The sequence below is a fragment of the Ceratotherium simum genome, chromosome 23 (genome assembly GCF_057802395.1).
Source record: "Ceratotherium simum simum isolate JZ-2026a chromosome 23, ASM5780239v1, whole genome shotgun sequence".
Taxonomy (NCBI): domain Eukaryota; kingdom Metazoa; phylum Chordata; class Mammalia; order Perissodactyla; family Rhinocerotidae; genus Ceratotherium; species Ceratotherium simum.
In genome coordinates, this window is record NC_141922.1 from 48,226,431 (window position 1) to 48,246,900 (window position 20,470).

Genomic DNA, 20,470 nt, shown 5'->3' on the forward strand with positions numbered 1-20,470 from the left:
ACAAAAACAGACACACAGATCAATGGAATAGAATTGAAAGCCCAGAAATAAACCCACACATCAATGACAGCTAATCTTTGACAAAGAAGCCAAGAACATACAATGGAGAAAAGAAAGTCTCTTCAACCAATGGTGTTGGGAAAACTGGATAGCCACATGCAAAAAAATGAAAGTAGACCCTTACCTTACACATACACAAAAATTAACTCCAAATGGATTAAAGACTTGAATGTAAGACCTGAAACTATGAAACTTCTAGAAGAAAACATAGGCAGTACGCTCTTTGACATCGGTGTTAGCAACATATTTTCAAGCACCGTGTCTGACCGGGCAGGAGAAACAATAGAAAAAATAAACACATGGGACTACCTCAAACTAAAAAGCTTCTGCACAGCAAAGGAAACCATCAACAAAATGAAAAGACAACCTAACAATTGGGAGAAGATATTTGGAAACCATACATCTGATAAGGGCTTAATCTCCAAAATATATAAAGAACTCATGCACCTCAACAACAAAAAAACTAACAATGCAATTAAAAAATGGGCAAAAGACCTGAACAGACATTTCTCCAAAGAAGATATACAGATGGCCAACAGACACATGAAAAGATGTTCAAAATCACTAACTATCAGGGAAATGCAAATCAAAACTACAATGAGATATCACCTCACGCCTGTCAGAATGGCTATAATTAACAAGACAGGAAACAACATGTGTTGGAGAGAATGTGGAGAGAAGGGAAGTCTCATACACTGCTGGTGGGAGTGCAAACTGGTGCAGCCACTATGGAAAACAGTATGGAGATTCCTCAAAAAATCAAGGATAGAACTACCATATGATCCAGCTATTCCACTGCTGGGTATTTATCCAAAGAACTTGAAAACACCAATGCATAAAGATACATGCACCCCTGTGTTCATTGCAGCGTTATTCACAATAGCCAAGACTTGGAAGCAACCTAAGTGCCCATCAAGGGACGAATGGATAAAGAAGGTGTGGTATATATACACAATGGAATACTACTCAGCCATAAGAAACGATGAAATCCAGCCATTTGTGACAACATGGATGGACATTGATGGTATTATGCAAAGTGAAATAAGTCAGAGGGAGAAGGTCAAATACCGTATGATTTCCTTCATTAAGTAGTAGATAATAACAACAATAAACAAACACATAGAGACAGAGATTGGATTGGTGGTTACCAGAGGGAAAGAGGGGAGGGAGGAGGGCAAAAGGGATAATTTGGCACATGTGTGTGGTGATGGGTTGTAATTAGTATTTGGGTGGTGAACATGATGTAATCTATGCAGAAATAGAAGTATAATGATGTACACCTGAAATTTATACAATGTTATAAACCAATGTTACTGCAATAAACAAAAAATTAAAAAAAAATAAATTAAAATTATAAATTTCCATTTGTAAGGCACAAAATAAATAAATACCTGGAGACAAATGAAAATATGACCTACCAAAATATATGGGATACAGCAAAATCAATACTAAGAGGGAAGTTTATAGCAACACAGGCCTACTTCAAAAAACAAGAAAAATCTCAAATAAACAATCTAAAATTACACCCAAAGAAGTAGAAAAACAAAGAAACAAAGCCCAAAGTCAGTAGAAGCAGGGAAATAATAGAAATCAGATTGAAAATAAATGAAATACAGACTAAAAAGGCAATAGAAAAGATTAATGAAACTAAGAGCTGTTTCTTTAAAAAGATAAAGAAAATTGAAAACTTTTAGCTAAACTCACTAAAAAAAAAAAAGAGAAGGCTCAAATAAAATCAGAAAGAAAAGACAAGAATTTACAAAGTATACCACAGAAATACCAAAGACAATAAGAGAGTACTGTGAAAGCAGAGTGCCAACAAATTGGATAAACTTGAAAAAATGGATAAATTCTTAGAATCATACAACCTATGGAAACTGAATAAAGAAGAAATAGAGAATCTGAATAGACTGATCACTAGTAAGGAGATTGAAACAGTAATCAAAAAACATCTAAAAAACAAGTTCAGGACCAGATGGCTTCCCTGGTGAATTCTACCAAACATTCAAAGAAAATTTAATACCTATTCTTTTCAAACTTACAAAAAATTGAAGAGGAGGGGACACTTCCTAAGTCATTTTACAAGGCCAACATTACCCTGATACCAAAACCAGACAAGGACATCACACTCAAAAAAGAAAATTACAGTTCTTCAATATCATTGAAGAACATAGATGCAAAAATCCTCAACAAAATATTAGCAAATCAAATACAACAATGCATTAAAAGGATCATACACCAAGATCAAGTGGAATTTATTCCAGGTGCAAGAATAGTTCCACATCTGCAAATCAATCAATGTGACACACCACATTAACATAATGAACACTAAAATTCACATGATCATCTAAATAGATGCAAAGAAAGCATTCAACAAGATTCAGCATCCACTTAAAATAAAAACTCTGAATAAAATAGGTATAGATGGAAAGTATCTCAACATAATAAAGGCCATATACAACAAACCCACACTAACATCATACTCAATAGTGAAAAACAGAAAGCTATCCTCTAAAAACAGGAATAAGACAAGGATGCCCACTTTTGTCACTCTTATTTAACATAGTGTTGGAAGTCCTAGCCAGAGCAAATAGGCAAGAAAAAGAAATAAAAGAGATCCAATTGGAAGAGAGTTGGAAGAGAGAAGTAAAATTGTCACTATTCACAGATGACATAGAAAACCCTAAAGAATCCATCAAAAGACTATTAGGAATAATAAATACAGTAATGTTGCAGGGTACAAAATCAACATACAAAAATTAGTTGTGTTTCTATACACTAACAACAAATTGGCAAAAAGAGAAATAAAGAACATAATCCCATTTACAATCACAACAAAAAGAAAAAAATACCTAGGAATAAATTTAAGCAAGGAGGTAAAAGACCTGAAAACTATAAAACATTGTTGAAAGAAATTGAAGACAATACAAAAATGTGGAAAGATAGTCCATGCTCATGGATTGGAAGAATTAACATAGTTAAAATGTCCATATTATCTAAAGCAATCTGCAGATTCAGTGCAATCCCTATCAAAGTTCCAATGACATTTTTCACAGAAATAGAATTAAAAATCCTAAAATTTATATGGAACAACAAAAGACACCAAATAGCCCAAGCAATCCTGAGAAAAAGAACAAACCTGGAGGTATCACACTTCCTGACTTCAAAATATACTACAAAGCTATAGTAATCAAAACAGCATGGTACTTGCAGAAAAACAGACACACAGATCAATGGAACAGAATTGAAAGCCCAGAAATAGAACCAACCATCTATGGACAGCTAATCTTCAACAAAGGAGCTAAGAACATACAATGGAAAAATGAAAGTCTCTCCAATAAATGGTGTTGCGAAAACTGGAGGGCCACATGCAAAAGAAGGAAAGTAGACCATTATTTTTTACCATAAACAAAAGTTAACTCAAAATATATTAAAGACTTGAAAGTAAGACCTGAAACCGTAAAACAGCTAGAAGAAAATATAGGCAATACACTCTTTGACATTGGTCTTAGTATTTTTCTAATACCATGTCTACTCAGGCAAGAGAAACAAAAGAAAAAACAAACAAATGGGACTACATCAGACCAGAAAGCTTCTGCAAGGCAAAGGAAACCATCCACAAAATGAAAAGACAACCCACCAACTGGGAGAAAATATTTTTAAATCATATATCTGACAATGGGTTAATTTCCAAAATATATAAAGAACTCATACAACTCAACAACAACAACAAAAACAACGCAATCAAAAAATGGGCAGAAGATATGAACAGACATTTTTCCAAAGAAGATATACAGATGGCCAACAGGCATATGTAAAGATGTTCAACATCGCTAATTATTAGGGAAATGCAAATTAAAACTACCTCACACCTGTCAGAATGGCCATAATTAACAAGACAAGAAACAACGAAGTGTTGGAGAGAATGTGGAGAAAAAGGAACTCTCATACACTGCTGGTGGGAATGCAAAATGGTGCAGCCACTATGGAAAACAGTATGGAGATTTCTCAAAAAATTAAAAATAAAACTACAATATGATTCAGCTATTCCACTTCTGGGTATTTATCCAAAGAAGACAGAACCACTAATCTGAAAAGGTATATGCACCCCTAAGTTCATTGCAGCATTATTTGTAATAGCCAAGACTTGTAAACAACCTAAGTGCCCATTGATGGGTGAATGGATAAAAAAGATGTGGTATATATACACAATGGAATACTACTCAGCCATAAAAAGAGATGAAATCTTGCCATTTGTGACACCATAGATGGACCTTGAGGGTGTTATACTAAGCGAAATAAGTCAGATGGAGAAAGCCAAATACCATATGCTTTACTCATATGTGGAAGATAAAATAATGACAACTAACAAACATGTAGATACAGAGAACAGATTGGTGGTTACCAGGGGGGAAGAGGTGAGGGGACAGGGAAAGTGGTAACGGGACACATTTGTACAATGAAGATGGCAACTAGACTTTTGGCAGTGAACATTGTGTAGTCTTTACAGAAGCTAAAATATAATGATGTACACCCGAAATTTATATAATGTTATAAACTAACATTATCTCAACTAAAAAAAAATAAAAAAGGAAACTGGTTGAGGATTAAGTAGGAAGTTGGAAAAACTGAATAGATTTCATTTTTTATTATAATCCACAATAAAATATTTTTTATATTGTGATCCAGAAAAAGAAAAAGAAAGCAGAAGGAAGGAAATAATAAAAATGTCTTTTCTGCACCACTAAAACAAAAAGAAAAACTGAATTCATCTGACTTCTGACCTGGTATCTTGGGAACAGAGATTCCTTAGGAAAAAATCTCTTTGTGTCTAGACCAGTGTACTGAGGGAACCAGTACTCAGAGACCAGTGCTTAGAGTTTGGAGTCACAAAAAGGAATGTGCCTGATGAGTGGATACAGGAAGCTTAAACATCTCCTGTGCTGTAGTCCTTCAGCGTGCACAATACTGGGTGGACTGAACATGGTTTTTGCTTTTGATTCCCAAATCTTGCTCAGGGACAGATGCTTCACACCTTCTTTCTGTTTTGTTTGGGAACAGTTTCAGTCTCCATCATCAATCATCCAAGGAGAATTTCAGACTCTCACATGGAGACCTACCTCTCAGAGACCCCATCCAGGTGAGTCTGAGAGCACAGTAGTTCAGGAAAGATCACAGAGAATGGAAGCCAAGAACTTTTACCTGAGGTTACCTGAGAGCCTAACCAGCCTTGCCCAGATACGAGAGATGGCTGTGTTTGCTTGCTTAACTAATTAATTTATATTTAATTTGTTTAATATGTTAATAAGGGAAGTGTCCATTGGACTGAGCAATACAGGGATCACTACTGACAATTAAGTGATGGAAACGAAAGTGTATTTGGATGAAACTGAAGAAGGAAATGGAAGCATAGTGATTCCAGTAAAATTAGAACATATCTGAGGAGTTTTGCAGTTCAGTGAAACAGAGTATTAGAAAAATAGAGCATTAGGTAGGCAGGGGTGTGCAGTGGATTGAGGGTATTTTTTTAAATTTAAGATGGGGTGTATTTGAACATGTTTTGTACTCATCAAAAAATTCCAGACTATGGAGGTAGGCATTACCTTGCAACAGCAGTTCATGAGACATACATTTCACAGTATCTTATCTCATGTTGGGTATTGACGTAAAAAAATAAACTTTACTTAATAAATCTAAAGGAATAGTAAGGAATTTTACTTTGTAATTATTTCATTACTGGTGAGGCTACACATATTTTCCATTGTGTTAGCCTTTTATATCCTTTATTGTAAATGATCTGTGCAAGTTCTTTGCGTGGTTTGTATACTAGGGTCTGGATTTTTATTTATTTATTTTTTTATTGCATACTTTCAAACAAAAATTGGAGTTTTCTCCACCAACTTTGCTGTTTGGCATTTAATTCTTTTATATATGTACAGATGTATTTGTGGAGAACAAGTGAATGTTTATAAATTTTGTGTGGCCACTTCTATCAGTCACTCATTTTGTACCTCTCCCCAGTACTTGTTAAATATAGAAAGTTCTTCATTCTGAGTAGTAGTAATCTCCTTTTATACACATTGTGCTCTTATTCACATCTGTTTTTCCTTATTGCTACCTTTTCGCCTTTTGTGAGTAGATCTGTTTTTAAAAATAGCAGTCATCTCCCCTCTTGTGGAAGATATTATTTGCATTCAACTAATAATTGCCTCTATTTCTTTCATAAGAATATTGGACTCAATTTATATTACCCAAATGCTTGTCAGAATATCTCATTAAAAGGGTAGAATACATGACCACTTGGGGAAAAGGCTGAGAGTGGGACAGAAATTCCTAATCAGAGCTGGACATGAGAGATCCCCTAAAGGAGACAAGTTCTATACAAAAAATATAGATATTGATTTCTTGACTACAAAATATAAATTGTAGCATTTCAACTAACTGGGAAAAACTTGATGTCGTTTTTTTCTTTGCTACAGTCACCTCCACCACATGGAACCAGGAAATGATACACAGATTTCAGAATTTATTCTTCCTGGATTATCAAAGGAACCAGAACTACAGCCTTCCATATTAGGGTTTTTCCTCCCCATGTACCTGATCACTGTGTTTGGAAGCCGCTCATCATCTTGGCCACCATGTCAGCCTCTCACCTCCACATGCCCACACACTTCTTCCTCTCCAGCCTGTCCTTTGTAGACATCTGTTTTACCCCACCACCACCCCAAAGACGCTGCTGAACGTTCAGATGCAGAGCAAAGTCATAACCTGCATCATGTAGATGTACTTTTTTATATTATTTGCAGGACCTGAAAATTTTCTCCTCACTGTGATGGCCTATAACCATGGTCACCTGCCACTCCCTGCACTAAGTGGTCATCATGAACCCCTGGCTCTGTGGACTGTTGCTTCTGGTGTCCTGGATTATAATTGCCCTGGATTCCTTGTTACAACGCTTAATGGTGTTGTAACTGCCCATCTGTACAGACTTGGCAATCCCTCACTTTTTCTGTGAACTTAATCATGTGGTCCAACTTGCCTGTTCTGATAACTGCATCTATGACACAGTTATGTATTTTGTAGCAGTGCTACTGGCTGGTGGTCCCCTCACTGGTATCCTTTACTCCTACTCTACGATAATTTTCTCCATGCTTGGAATCTCATTAGCTCAAGGGAAGTATAAAGTATTTTCCACTTATGCATCTCACCTCACAGTTGTCTCCTTATTTCATTGTATGGGCCTAGCAGTGTACCTTAATTCTGCTGCTACCCACAGCTCACACGTTAAGTCCCAGAGCCTCACTGGTCACACTCATGCTGAACCCCCTCATCTACAGTCTGAGGAATAAAGACATAAAATGGGCTCTGAAAAGTTTTTTACTGATGGCAGCTATAAAAGGGCCAATTATATTGGGGCTTAAGAAGTGATCCTAATTGCAGGGTTCAAAGCCTCAGAACCAAAAATTGTGATTCTCTGGTCAGATTGTGGAAGAGAAACTTCCTTCTTCTTTTAATTTTCTGGTGATTCCATTTCTTTGATTTCAACTTCTCTACATAATTTAAGTACCTGACTGTATTAACCTTTCTACTCTTGATGTCCAGCAGTTTTTCTCCTTGTCATTTTCCTACTCTCCCAAATTTATTCTCAATCTTGGGTTTCAAATATATGGAAATTCCCATTTATCTCATTGGATTACATAAATTTCTTAAGAATAGTTTTTTCTCAAATGACATGTCATACTGAGTAATTTTTCTTTTGTGTTACTAAAGGAATAGTCATGAGTTATACTACTTCTATGAAAGAAACTACACTTGATGACCAAGGCAATTTATATAATTTGATAATAGAGGAAAATCTAAGGCCACAGTTTATCACTTTTGTGTAAATCATTCTTTGTATATCACTATCTTAACTGCTTTTCCTGATAATGTAGACTAGAATGGACTGATGTGTTTTTAGTTGGTTATTGGGTTTTCTTCTCCTCATTAGGAGCCTGTTCTCTTTCAGCTTGGTGTCCACATTAGGAGCCTGTTCTCTTTCAGCTTGGTGTCCACAATGTCTACCTTAGCCACTGGCAAAAACTGATTATCAAATACATGTCTCCAAATGGACTCTACACAGAAACACAAAGGTCAATATATATATTGACTTAACATGGTCTTAGAGTAAGAGATGTTCTTAAATATGATGAAGCCAAAAAATTAAATTATACTTTATATTATTATGCAAAATATTAATTTTTCAAGCTGTACATCTACTCATTTTGATGTATGAAATTTTGGTGTCTATGTGTAATGGGGTTTATTCATTGGGTGAAGAATTGGGTGGCATGTTTTATGCTTTTTCATTGCATTATCTTACTGTTTTGATTGAAAACTTTCGATACCTACAAATATGATTTTTTCCATTACTCTAAATGAAATATTTTCCCCTTTTCTAAATATTTTTAATAACCTCTGAAGGATCAGTGAATGAACAATATCAATATCATCCATTATATTATTTTATTTTTTTCATGAATCTCATCAACATTCATGGTTAAAATATGACTCACATGAGAGCCTGAATTCACATGTCCAGTGATGAAAATAATAAAAAATTTTCACATATTGAGATAAATGAGGAAGCCATTCTGGTTTAAACCTGATTCAGCCTAAACTTGTTTTTCCCAGAGCAGCCTGACTTATAGCCTGTCAAACATGCATTGTACATCTGCTTCAAACATTAAACATTATCCCAAAGCAAAGGATGCACTCTTTGAAGATCGGGATGAATGCCTCCCTTCCTCTGATATCAATCCCAGTTCTCTTTTGAAGATAAGTTTTTCTTCCCAGAAACCCAGGTCAGATTGACCGTCTGTATATGTGCTAAACTGCAGCAAAATATCTTCTTGAGACTTTGAGAAAAAATGTATCCCTGTCATGCTTGATGTATATTCTTTGTCCTGAAATGGTATATAATCATGCTGCAAACCACACTTCTCTGCAACACCTTCTTCCTTTGTGGAGACTTCCTTCCGTGGTTATAGTCCTCAGCCCAACTCAAGTAAAATTCACCTTCTCTCTCCTATCTATAAAATGGTTACTGCAAATAAAAATTTGCATCAACACCAGTCAGGTGATACAGGGTCAACATTTTTTCTGTACAAACATGCATGTCTCTCCAAGTTCCCTGGAATGGAACCTCAATGTAGTCATTTGTTAATTAAGTTATCTGAAATAAATTTGAATAACAAAGTGAGAATGAACATTGTCTTATAATTAGAACAGACGCCAACAATAAGGAGAAGCAGATTATTTCAATTGCCCTCTCTTCTGTTTGCTTTGATTATTGCCATCAGTTAGCTATTGCTGCATAACAAACCATCCTAAAATAAAACAGTTTAACATAATATCTTATTTTTTGGGCTGGCCCCATGGCTTAGTGGTTAAGTGTGCACGCTCTGCTGCTGGAGGCCCGGGGTTCGGATCCCAGGCGCACACTGACGCACCGCTTGTCCGGCCATGCTGAGGCCGCGTCCCACATACAGCAACTAGAAGGATATGCAACTATGACATACAACTATCTACTGGGGCTTTGGGGAAAAATAAATAAATAAAATTATAAAAAAAAAAAAATCTTATTTTTTAAGGGGATCCTATGGTAGGAAGTTACTCTGATCTCTGCTGGTCTCCTCAGGGGTATACAGTCAGCTGTGCATCTCTACATTGTGTTTCTAAGTCTCAACCATGATGTTGTTTGCAGCTGTAGTGCACTTCTGTTGTGAACCAATATCTGGTCAGTTTACTCCATTTATATATGTTGGTTAATCTAGTTTAGAGAAAAAAATTTGATTATCAAATATGAGTGGCTTTAATTTAAATTCCATTGTTCCTATATCCATATATGACTTTGCTTTCTTCCCAATTACAGGAGATTCTCCCCCATCTTTTCAGTAGGACTCAGGTACCTGTCATCTGGATCCTACCTGAGCCATGCACCATTAGATTTTTCTCCTAATTTATGAGAGTATAATGACATACAATAAATTGTACATATTTTAAATGTACAATTTGAGGAATTAAAGGAGCCATACAAAAATTGAGTACATACAACATCATTCCATTTTTATGTAATTTAACAAAGTACACAATAAGCTTTAGCTACTTTGGTATGTAATTTTTGCAAAACTAATTGTCCTGAGGCTCACTTTTCTTATTCCTGAAGGTAATATAGGATAATAAATTTAATTTCACATGGATGTTGTGAGGAGTAAATGAAATGTGTGGAAATACTTTGTTAATTCCAAAGAAAACATTCAAGAGTAACAGGAGTGTACATGTATGTTTGTGTTTATTTGTATACATTTTTCTTTTAAATAAGCACACTCTCATACATATATGCACACACACAGACACATTTATAATCCCATCTTTTATGTTGACCAAAAACTTGAGAGAAAGTTGAAGAGGCTAAAAAGGAAAAGAATAAATGTTTGAATTAACATAAAATTCAAAGAATGTAGAAATGTAGACATGAAGACTTAAAGTAGCATGGGTGACCTTAATAATAAATCACTTTTTCTATCCTAATGCCCAAAGGCCTCAAAGTCAGAACCGCATTTACACTTATGGAATGGGAAATGCTCTGTACCAGCCATTAGTGCTGAATATCTCCAAATTGACCTCAAATTTCTTCTTCTACATAAGGTGGGAATGCAACACAAAATAACTTTACTCAAGGGATGCTGAATTAAGAAATTGTGGAACTTAAATTCAGGTCCCTCAAATATGATTTTATTGGATAAATGTCTGTATTAGATTCTTGCTGCTATTAAAATATTGACACATTAGTGGCTTAAAACAAACAAATTTATGCTGTTACAGTTCTGGAGATCAGAAACTTGAAATGGGTCTCATTGGGCTAATATCAAGATGTTTGCAGGGCTAGGTTCCTTCTAGAGGCTCAAGGGAGAATCTGTTTCTTTTCCTAGTCCAGTTTATAGTGGCCACCTGCATTCTTTGGCTCATGGCTCTTCATTCATCTTCAAAGCCAGCAGCATAGAATTTTCAAAGCTCTCTCTGACACTACATTATGCCTCCTGCTTCAACATTTAGAGAACCATTGTGATTACCTCAATGCAATATGGATAATCATGGCTAATCTTCTTCAAGTCAGCTGATTTACAATGTTATTCCATTTGAAACCTTAATCCTCCCTTGCTATAAAAAAACAACATGGGCAAAGATACTGGGGATTAGGATGTGAACATCTTTGGAGGACTTTATTCTGCCATTACATGGACTTTTGCAGAAGTATATCATTTGGTGATACTCAAAGGCCCTTATATAAGACTCAAACACAGAATTTATCATAGCCTCTGGATGAGTGAATACAGTATTCTTTCAAAATTACATGCAAAGATGATTGTCACTGGAGAAGACCTAAAACTGCCTACACCTGACTCTAACACAGAACCACAGGCTTGCTGCTCAAAGAATGTTCCACAGACCCGGATCTACAGCATCAACATTATCAGAAGCATGTTAGAAATGCAGAATTGCTGGACCCACCAGGACTTGCTGAGTCAGAATCTGCATTTATACTAGGAATCTGGGTAATTCATATGCATGTTAAAGTTGAAGAAGTGCTTGTCTAAAATAGATTTTCTCACTTTCTCACTGTTGACATTTGGGGCAGGATAATATTTGTGTTGGGAATTGTTCTGTGGATTATAGGTTTCTAGCAGCATCCCTTCAAACATTGTCGAATATCTACAGGAGCAAAATCATCTCTGGTTGAGAACCACTACCCCAGAGTTTGAGAACTGGAAGTATCCTGACACTATTCCAATCAAGGCCCCATCCTTTACTCAATTATAACTTTAAGGAGATTGCTCAACCTCTCTAAGCCCTATTTCTGCAATGGAGAATGGAGTTCATAACAACACTACCTCATAGAATGGATTTTTATATAAATTAAATAACACAATCCCTATAAGATGCTAAGCTCAGGTTACAGTGCATAAAAGGATCCAAATATATCTCTTATAATTAGTAAACGTTATAATGAGGGACTTAAGGACAGCTCTCAACTTGTGATATAAGTATGAAATTCCTAATTGTTATGGCAAAACTGCATGAAGCCAAGGAGTGTAGTGCCCAAGGTTTTATATCAAAGGAACTCAGTTCCCCACTCTTGCTGAAAAGGAGAAATTCAATTTTCTGGAGATGTCATTGTCCCCAACAAAAGTCAGTGTTTTGAAGACACAGGGACCTAATCTGGACACTTTCCTCAGTCTTAGACTTTGGAGAAAACTGTAACCCAGAGTTGAGATAAGGTGCTAAGAGATTTAGACCTCTGGAGGGGAGAAGAGTTCATGGAGAAAGATCAAATAAACAAACAAACTTGGATTCACTGGACTTCTCACCTGGTCTCTTGGGGACAGAGAATCAGCAGGACAAATTTCCTTACAATTCAGACCAGTGTCCCAAAGGGAAATCAATGTGCTTAGAGGTTGGAGTAACAAGAGGGAAATGTGCCTAATGAGCGGATGTAGGGAGCTCCTACATCTGCCTAAATATCTCCTCATCTCCAGTCTCTCAGTGTGTGTAACCTTGGGCTAGACTGACACGTTTTTTGTTTGTTTGTTTTTATGTCTTAAATCTTTCTCAGGGACCGATGCTTCACTCCTTTCTGCTCTCTTGTCTGGAGACAGAGCTTCAGTCTCCATCATCTACCATCCAATGAGGAATTCAGATTTCTGCAAGGAGACCTTTCTTTCAGAGATCCCATTAAGGTGAGTCCAACAACACAGTAGAATCTGGATGAGTGGTTCAGAGAGAATGGAAGCCAAGAATGTTTACCCATGGTCACCTGAGAGCCAATCTAATTTAGCCCAGAAGGAAGAGATTGCTGTTTCCTTGATTAATTAATGTATTTATTTATGATGCTAAAAAGAAGTGAACATTGAATTCAGCATCACAGGGGACACTGTTGACAAATAAATTATGGTTAGGTAGCTCAATTAGAAGAGGGAATTGGAGGTATGAAGTGCTTCCAGTAAAAGAAGAACACATTCAAGGCATTTTGTAGTTAAAGAGAGTAGGGAAATAGAGTATTCGGCCTGAAGGGATATCCAGACACAGACATTGCACAGAGTCTTCTTTCACTCTGTGTATTCACATGAAAAAAAAATTCAATAGCTAAAATGGAGTATGCAAAAGAGATCTACTTTGCAATTCTTTCACTGTCTTAGAGGCTTGTCGCTTAGTTAGCCATTTGCTTTCTCTATTGTAAATCGTGAAAGTCTTTTACTTTTGTATAGTGGGGTCAGTGTTTCTATTTCTGTTTTCATTGCATTCTGTAAAGCAAGGAAATAAAGGTTTTTTTCTCCCACCAGCTTTGCTGTTTGCCACTGAGTTCTTTTATGTATGTATAGATGTATTTGTGGGACATTGTCAGTATGTATAAATTTTGTGTCAGTAAATCTATCTGTCAGTAACACTGTGTTCTCTTCATAGCTGTCACTTTAATATTCTTCATTTGCAAATCCTTGCTTTAAGCAAAATGGTATGAGTGTTCTGCATGCTTGGTGCTAATAAATCACCCTTTGTTCATATTTCCAACTTTTTTCACATCTCCATTATTTCTTATTTTTCCTTTTGGACTTTTATGATTAGATGGATTTCTAGAAGTTGCATCACCTTTGGCCATCACTGGAAGGCATTTTATTTATCATTTGACTAAAGATCACCTTTATGGTTCATAAGCATATTTGAATCCATATGTCTTTGTCTAGGATGAAATGATAACACAGATACTGCTTCCTTCACAATTTTAAAAGCCCTTCTATTAAATTCTTTTATGTCTGAGTTTTGGCAATTTAATCATGAGTTAGTGTATCATATTGATGTCATTAAATTATTATTTTATATCTCTATATGTTAGTTTTAGATTTTGTTCCGTGTAGTTGTTTTGAAACCACTCTTAACCTAATTTCATTCTTACTGACAATCTTTATTCCATAAATTCTTAATTTCTTTTAACCATTTCTTCCTATATTATGTGCACATACATATTTATACAAGTTTATGCCAATGCATGAATAGGATCCTAAGCACATCATAGATGCCCTTTAGGTTTTAGTGCAGTCTTTTTTTCTATCTTGTGTCCTCTTTTCCTTCTTACTCAATAATATCTCACAAACTTGCCTCCAATCAATTAGTTTAATGCTGATTCATTATCTCAATGGCTACATAATATTTCATGGTGTGGCTATGCCATTTACACTCTTGATCATCTTTTATATTCATAACATTGAATTGCTGTTATGTCAATGCTACAAAAATATTTTGAGATTGTGAAGTTCAAACTGCAGTTCCAGGGGCCGGCCCGGTGGCACAGCGGTTAAGTGTGTGCACTCCGCTTCTGCAGGCCGGGGTTCGCAGGTTCGGATCCCGGGTGCGCACTGACGCACCGCTTATCAAGCCATGCTGTGGCAGCGTCCTGTATAAAGTAGAGGAAGATGGGCATGGATGTTAGCCCAGGGCCAATCTTCCTCAGCAAAAACAAGAGGAGGATTGGCATTGGATGTTAGCTCAGAGCTGATCTTCCTCGCAAAAAAAAACCCCCCAAAACTGTAGTTTCAACCATGGGTGATTTTGTTGCCCAGGGGACGTTGAGGAATGTCCGGAGACATTTTTGGCTGTCACAATGGAGAGGGATGGGTGGAGGCCATGGATGATGTAAACATTCTACAATTCACAGGGCATGCCCCACCACAAAGTATGATCTGGCCCAGAATATCCAAAGTGCCAAGATTGAGAATCCATAAGTTAAAGAATATCAGTATTTTTAATACTTATAGGTGTCCTCAAGTTGTTTCCCCAGCCTTATAACAATTTACATTCCTGCCAGGAAAATTAAAGGATAACTTTTGGTACATGTTTAAAAGTTCCAGCCCCAATCAATGTAACAATTCTTTAAGTGTTTTCCCAGACTGATGGGCATGAAAGAGGTTTTTGTTGTTTTCTTAAACTATTATTGAGTTTGAGCAAAGATTTATATATTCGGTCACCATCTTGATTTGCCTATTATTATTATATGCCCATATATTATTTGTCTATTTTTCTATAGTTATCAGCATTTCAAATTTTTACAAATTATTGTTTCTCAATTGACTTTTGAAGGATATTTTTGGCCATAAAATGTTTAAATTTTATTTAAATATGTCTATCTTTATACTTCTGAGCTTCTTGCTTTATTTAAGATGGTTTTGCCCACTGGTAGATTTTATATGCAATTTTCTAGATGTTCACCTATAATGTATTGGTTATTCTTACACTGAAGTCATAATTCCACTGATTTTTTGTAACATGTCTGAGGGAGGGAATCAACTTCATTTTCTTCCAGATAAACAGCCGTTTATGCCAGCTTTTATACAACAATCCAACCTTTCCAACTAAAGTGAAATACAACCTTGTCACATAGTAAATGTCCATATACTATACTAAAATCTAATTCCTGCTTCATTTAACAAATAATAACTGAACATCTGTTACATACTATAAAGTTCTAGGTACATTTTATGTTATATTATCTTATGTCAAGGTCTCTGCTAATTTTATTCATTAATCCATACTGATTTTGTTCAATTACTGATATTGTATATCATGTTTCAGTTAGTTTTTGATGTTCAATTCTATTTGGTTTAATAGAGTTGTATAAAACCACTCCATTTAACTTGTTTCATTTTCTCTGCCATTCTTTTCATTTTTTAACTTTTCATTATCTATAAGTGCACTATATTCAAATAACTAAATGAAAATGCAAAGGTGAATAAAGCAGGTGAATTCCCTGCTCTTTTGGATCATGCATTACAGCAGTAAAGACAGAGGACAATGAAATAAATGTGTCTGTGACATAATGTACTCAGGCATAATCATATGAAAAAAAGTTATTCAGTATAAAATGATAGGATTGTCATGGTGTGTGCAGGATTTACAGAGTTCAGTCTGGGGAGGTCTTTGCATGTTGGATGAAGTCCAGAACCAGGACTAGATAGAGTGTGTCCACTGGATTTGTCAAAAAAGAGATCAAAATTCAAAACCCAGGAAAAACAAAGATAAGACGCCACACAGGAAAAGGTAGATTGAGGTTTGCCTCACCTACTCTCAGCCCATATAAAAACCAATGGGTCAAATAAATATGGCATAGGCACAGAAAACAAACGTGTCTTCTACTCCTTGATATTAAAAATACCTGACTCTTGCTGTGCTTTACATACTTCATTTTGTGAAGTGTTGGTTTCTTCCCTTTACTCATTCTTCTCTTGGGGTGTTCAATCTATAAGGAGTTTGACACCATAAAGATATCACTACTTTGGATTTTGGACAAATTTATTTTTGTTATTTTATTCTTTGGTGGATATCAAGGGGATGTAATCGGGGTTGAAATGCCCTCGGAACCAAGAAAGATTTTTCTTCCTCACAGTCTCTTAGAGGCCACCTAAACTTACTCCATCTTTTTTGTTCCTCATCCATTTCTTCCCTCTCTATATATCTTGCTGTTTATTGAACAGATTTGTTTATCTTTCCTTAAACATAGTACATAAAATGGCCAACCAATATGAAGCTCCAAGTTTATTTTTCCATGGGAAGGTTACAATTTTGAATTTCTGGCTACCATTTCTACATTTTTTAGGGGAAAGATAATTGATCTGGTGAGATTTCATTGTTTCCACTCATAGCCTAATCAGCGTGGCTGGGGGTGAGAAGGGCATGGTAGTACCACAGCCCAGGAGGTCATGGTGTGTGTGTTCCTTGTGGAGTGGCAGCAGTCCTCAGAGCAGGGCTGCCTGGGCTATAGATTCCAAAGTGACTCTTATAATAGAGGCCAGAACTCAATAAACAAGTTACTAAAGAGAGGCTTTGTTACAATTCATGGGATGCATTTGCAACAAGATTAACAAAGTACAATAGGTACATAGTGTGGATGAAGGATCCTCTGTGTCTTGAAGTTTCAGCAGTAGCAGAGGCCTCTTCATACCTTGACATTCTCTGACACCATGCCTCATCCCTCTCCCTCTTGCTCATTTATCTTGCAACACTGGCTTCCTTTTTCTGACTTGGACATCTGAAGCAAGCACCTTCCTCAGGGCCTTTGCATTGACCATTCCAGACGACTGTTTCAGATTGAACAGATAACTGTTCTTTTACTAATAGGAAGGAATTATGCTAAACTTTTTACATATATTGACTAAATCTGTTGACCACCTTAGAAGGATGGATCCCGCTATCCCCACCATTTGCCTGAGGATATAAATATTTAGAATGGGGTCACATGTGGGGTGTGAGGCAGTGCTGAGGGGCAGAGGCTGAGGAAGCTGGATGCCATACAGCTCGGCGGGAACCGCAGCCAGAGCAGCCCCAGAGCAGGAGCAGCCACTGCCACGGTCCGCAGAGCCCAGCTGAGCTGGTCATGCTGCTGAACGGGTTGAAGGAGGAGGACAGAGAGCCCATCATCAAGCTCTTTGTCAAGGCTGGCAGTGATGGTAAAAGCATAGGAAACTGCCTCTTTCCCAGAGGCTCTTCATGATTCTTTGGCTTAAAGGAGTTGTATTTAGTGTCACAACCATTGACCTGAAAAAGGAAGCCTGATGAACGTGGCTCCCGGGACCCACCTGCCATTTATAAGTTTCAACAACAAAGTCAAAAGAAATGTGATAAGATTAAAGAATTTCTTGAAGAAGTCTTATGCCCTCCCGAGTACTTAAAGCCTTCACCAAAACACCCAGAATCAAATGCTGCTGGACTGGACATCTTTGCCAAATTCTCTGCATGTGTCAAGAATTCTAGGCCAGAGGCAAATGAAGCATGGGGTCTCTTGAAAACACTGCAGAATCTGGATGAATGTCTGAATTCTCCCCACTCTGATAAAGTTGGTGAAAATAGTATGGAGGACATTAAGTTTTCTGCATGTAAGTTTCAGGATGGCAATGAAACGACATTAGCTGTTTGCAACCTGCTGCCCAGACTGCACATTGTCATTGTAGTGACCAAAAAGTATTGAGACTTTGATATTCCAAAAAGAATGACCAGCGTCTGGAGATACTTAACTAATACTTGTAGTAGGGATGAGTTCACCAACACCTGTCCCAGTGATAAGGAGGTTTAAAGAGCAGATAGTGATGTAGCCAAAAGACTTACCAAGTAAAACAGCACGTATGAAAGAGATGTCTTCACAGTTTCCCCTACTAAGAATAGACTTTTCCTATGCAGCATTATTCACTATAGCAAAGACGTGGAAGCAACCCAAGTGTCCTTCAACAGATGATTGGATAAAGAATATGTGGTATATATATACAATGGAATACTACTCAGCCATAAAAAAGGACAAAATCGTCTCATTTGCAACAACATGGATGGACCCGGAGGGTATTATGTTAAGCAAAATAAGCAAGACAGAGAAAGACAAACACTGTACGACCTCTCTCATATGTGGAATATAAACCAACACACGGACAGAGAGAACAGTTCGGTGGTAGCCAGGGGGAAGGGAGTTGGGGGGTGGGCACAACGGGTGAAGGGGTGCATCTATATGGTGACTGACAAATAATAATGTACAACTGGACTCTCACAATGTTATAAACTATTATGACATCAATAAAAAAATTAAATTAAATTTAAAAAAACAGGCTTTTCCTAACAGACTGCTTCTTTTCCTATAAAGTAGAAATTTCATTTTGCATGAAAATGCAGTTATTCAAGATTGAGATAAAGGATAGACAAGGCATAGCAACTATCTTTAAATATACATTCCTAAGCAGTATTATTTTTAAATTCTTTTACCGTGCCTACGTCCCCTGTTCCATATCCTCCTCTCCTCTAACTTGGAGACACTCCATCATAGACTTCTTTTTAGAGGTAGTTTGCCATCTTTCTGGAACCTTCACTATTGTGTCCATTCACTGTATATAGATGGCAGAACTTTTGAGGTGCAACATTTAACTGTTAAAATAATAACATAACCTCATCACTCAGCTTGAAACTGATGCAAAATGCATGATGCAAGGAATACTTATGTATTTTTGGAATCTTATAACATTTAGTAAGGGTATATGAAAGGACTGCTACTGTATCAAAACATCCTTTCAATTTGTTCTCTCCTGGATATGTACTAAAGGATGTTACCACCAGAGAAGAGAGCCTTCTACAAAAAGTCACTACAAATTTTGCTGTTTTGCTTTGTACATGGATTTTTACCTTTGCCTAAAAGCATTTATCCTTCAAACCAATTATAACATCTGACATTATGTAGAAGCTAAAACTTTACATGGAGGGATGATATTCTCAACATCTTCCTCAAGCATTTTATCCATACAAGAAACCAATGGGAACCTGACAGTTTCTGTCTTAAATGTGTTGTTTATTTATATGTATTTTGCCAAGTGCCATTCACTTGAAACATTATTGCTTTCTTCCTTTATTTTATTTTTTGTGAGGAAGATCAGCCCTGAGCTAACATCCATGCCAATCCTCCTGTTTTTGCCAAGGAAGACTGGCCCTGGGCTAACATCTGTGCCCATCTTCCTCCGCTTTATGTGGGACGCTGCCACAGCATGGCTTGACAAGCGGTGCCTCAGTACTGGCCGAGATCCGAACCCAGGCCGCCAGCAGCAGAGCACGCGCACTTAACTGCTACGCCACCGGGCTGGCCCCTATCTTCCTTTATTTTAAAAAGCTCCTTTTTAGGTAAGCAAAGACCTTGCTGTATGTAGATCTTTTGAGCAGCATTATATAATTTAGTTGACTTAGCTATAGCAGTACAATGATTAGTAATGTAAAAATCAACACAGAAATTAACCCAAAGAATGTAGGGTGGGTTCCTCAAAATATCAAGTAGAATTTTGTTTCTAAAACATATTTACTGTGGATAATCTAAAGAATGCATTATCCATCTGATATTAAAAACAAGATAAAACATCCAGATTAGCAGCTTTCCCATTCCACCCACACTCACTGTTAGACACTGGGTAGAGGATGGCTCACTTCTTTTGACCTAAATTATAGTTGTTATGGTGAGTATGTATTTCCCAGTTTTGCCTAATCTTGATCACTACACGTTCTTTTGTGTGTGTGTGTGTGTGTGTGTGTGTGTGTGTGTGTGTGAGGAAGATCAGCCCTGAGCTAACATCCATGCTAATCCTCCTCTTTTTGCTGAGGAAGACCGGCTCTGAGCTAACATCTATTGCCAATCCTCCTCCTTTTTTTTTTTTTTCCCCCAAAGCCCCAGTAGATAGTTGTATGTCATAGTTGCACATCCTTCTAGTTGCTGTATGTGGGACGTGGCCTCAGCATGGCCGGACAAGCGGTGCGTCGGTGCGTGCCCAGGATCCGAACCCGGGCCGCCAGTAGCGGAGTGCAGGCA

At 36.9% G+C, this 20,470-nt stretch overlaps 1 pseudogene; it reads left to right on the top strand.

The window, feature by feature from the left end:
- The first annotated feature begins 17,521 nt into the window (after positions 1–17,521).
- LOC101402882 (chloride intracellular channel protein 4 pseudogene) lies at positions 17,522–18,288 on the top strand (annotated as a pseudogene).
- The last annotated feature ends 2,182 nt before the right edge of the window (positions 18,289–20,470 follow it).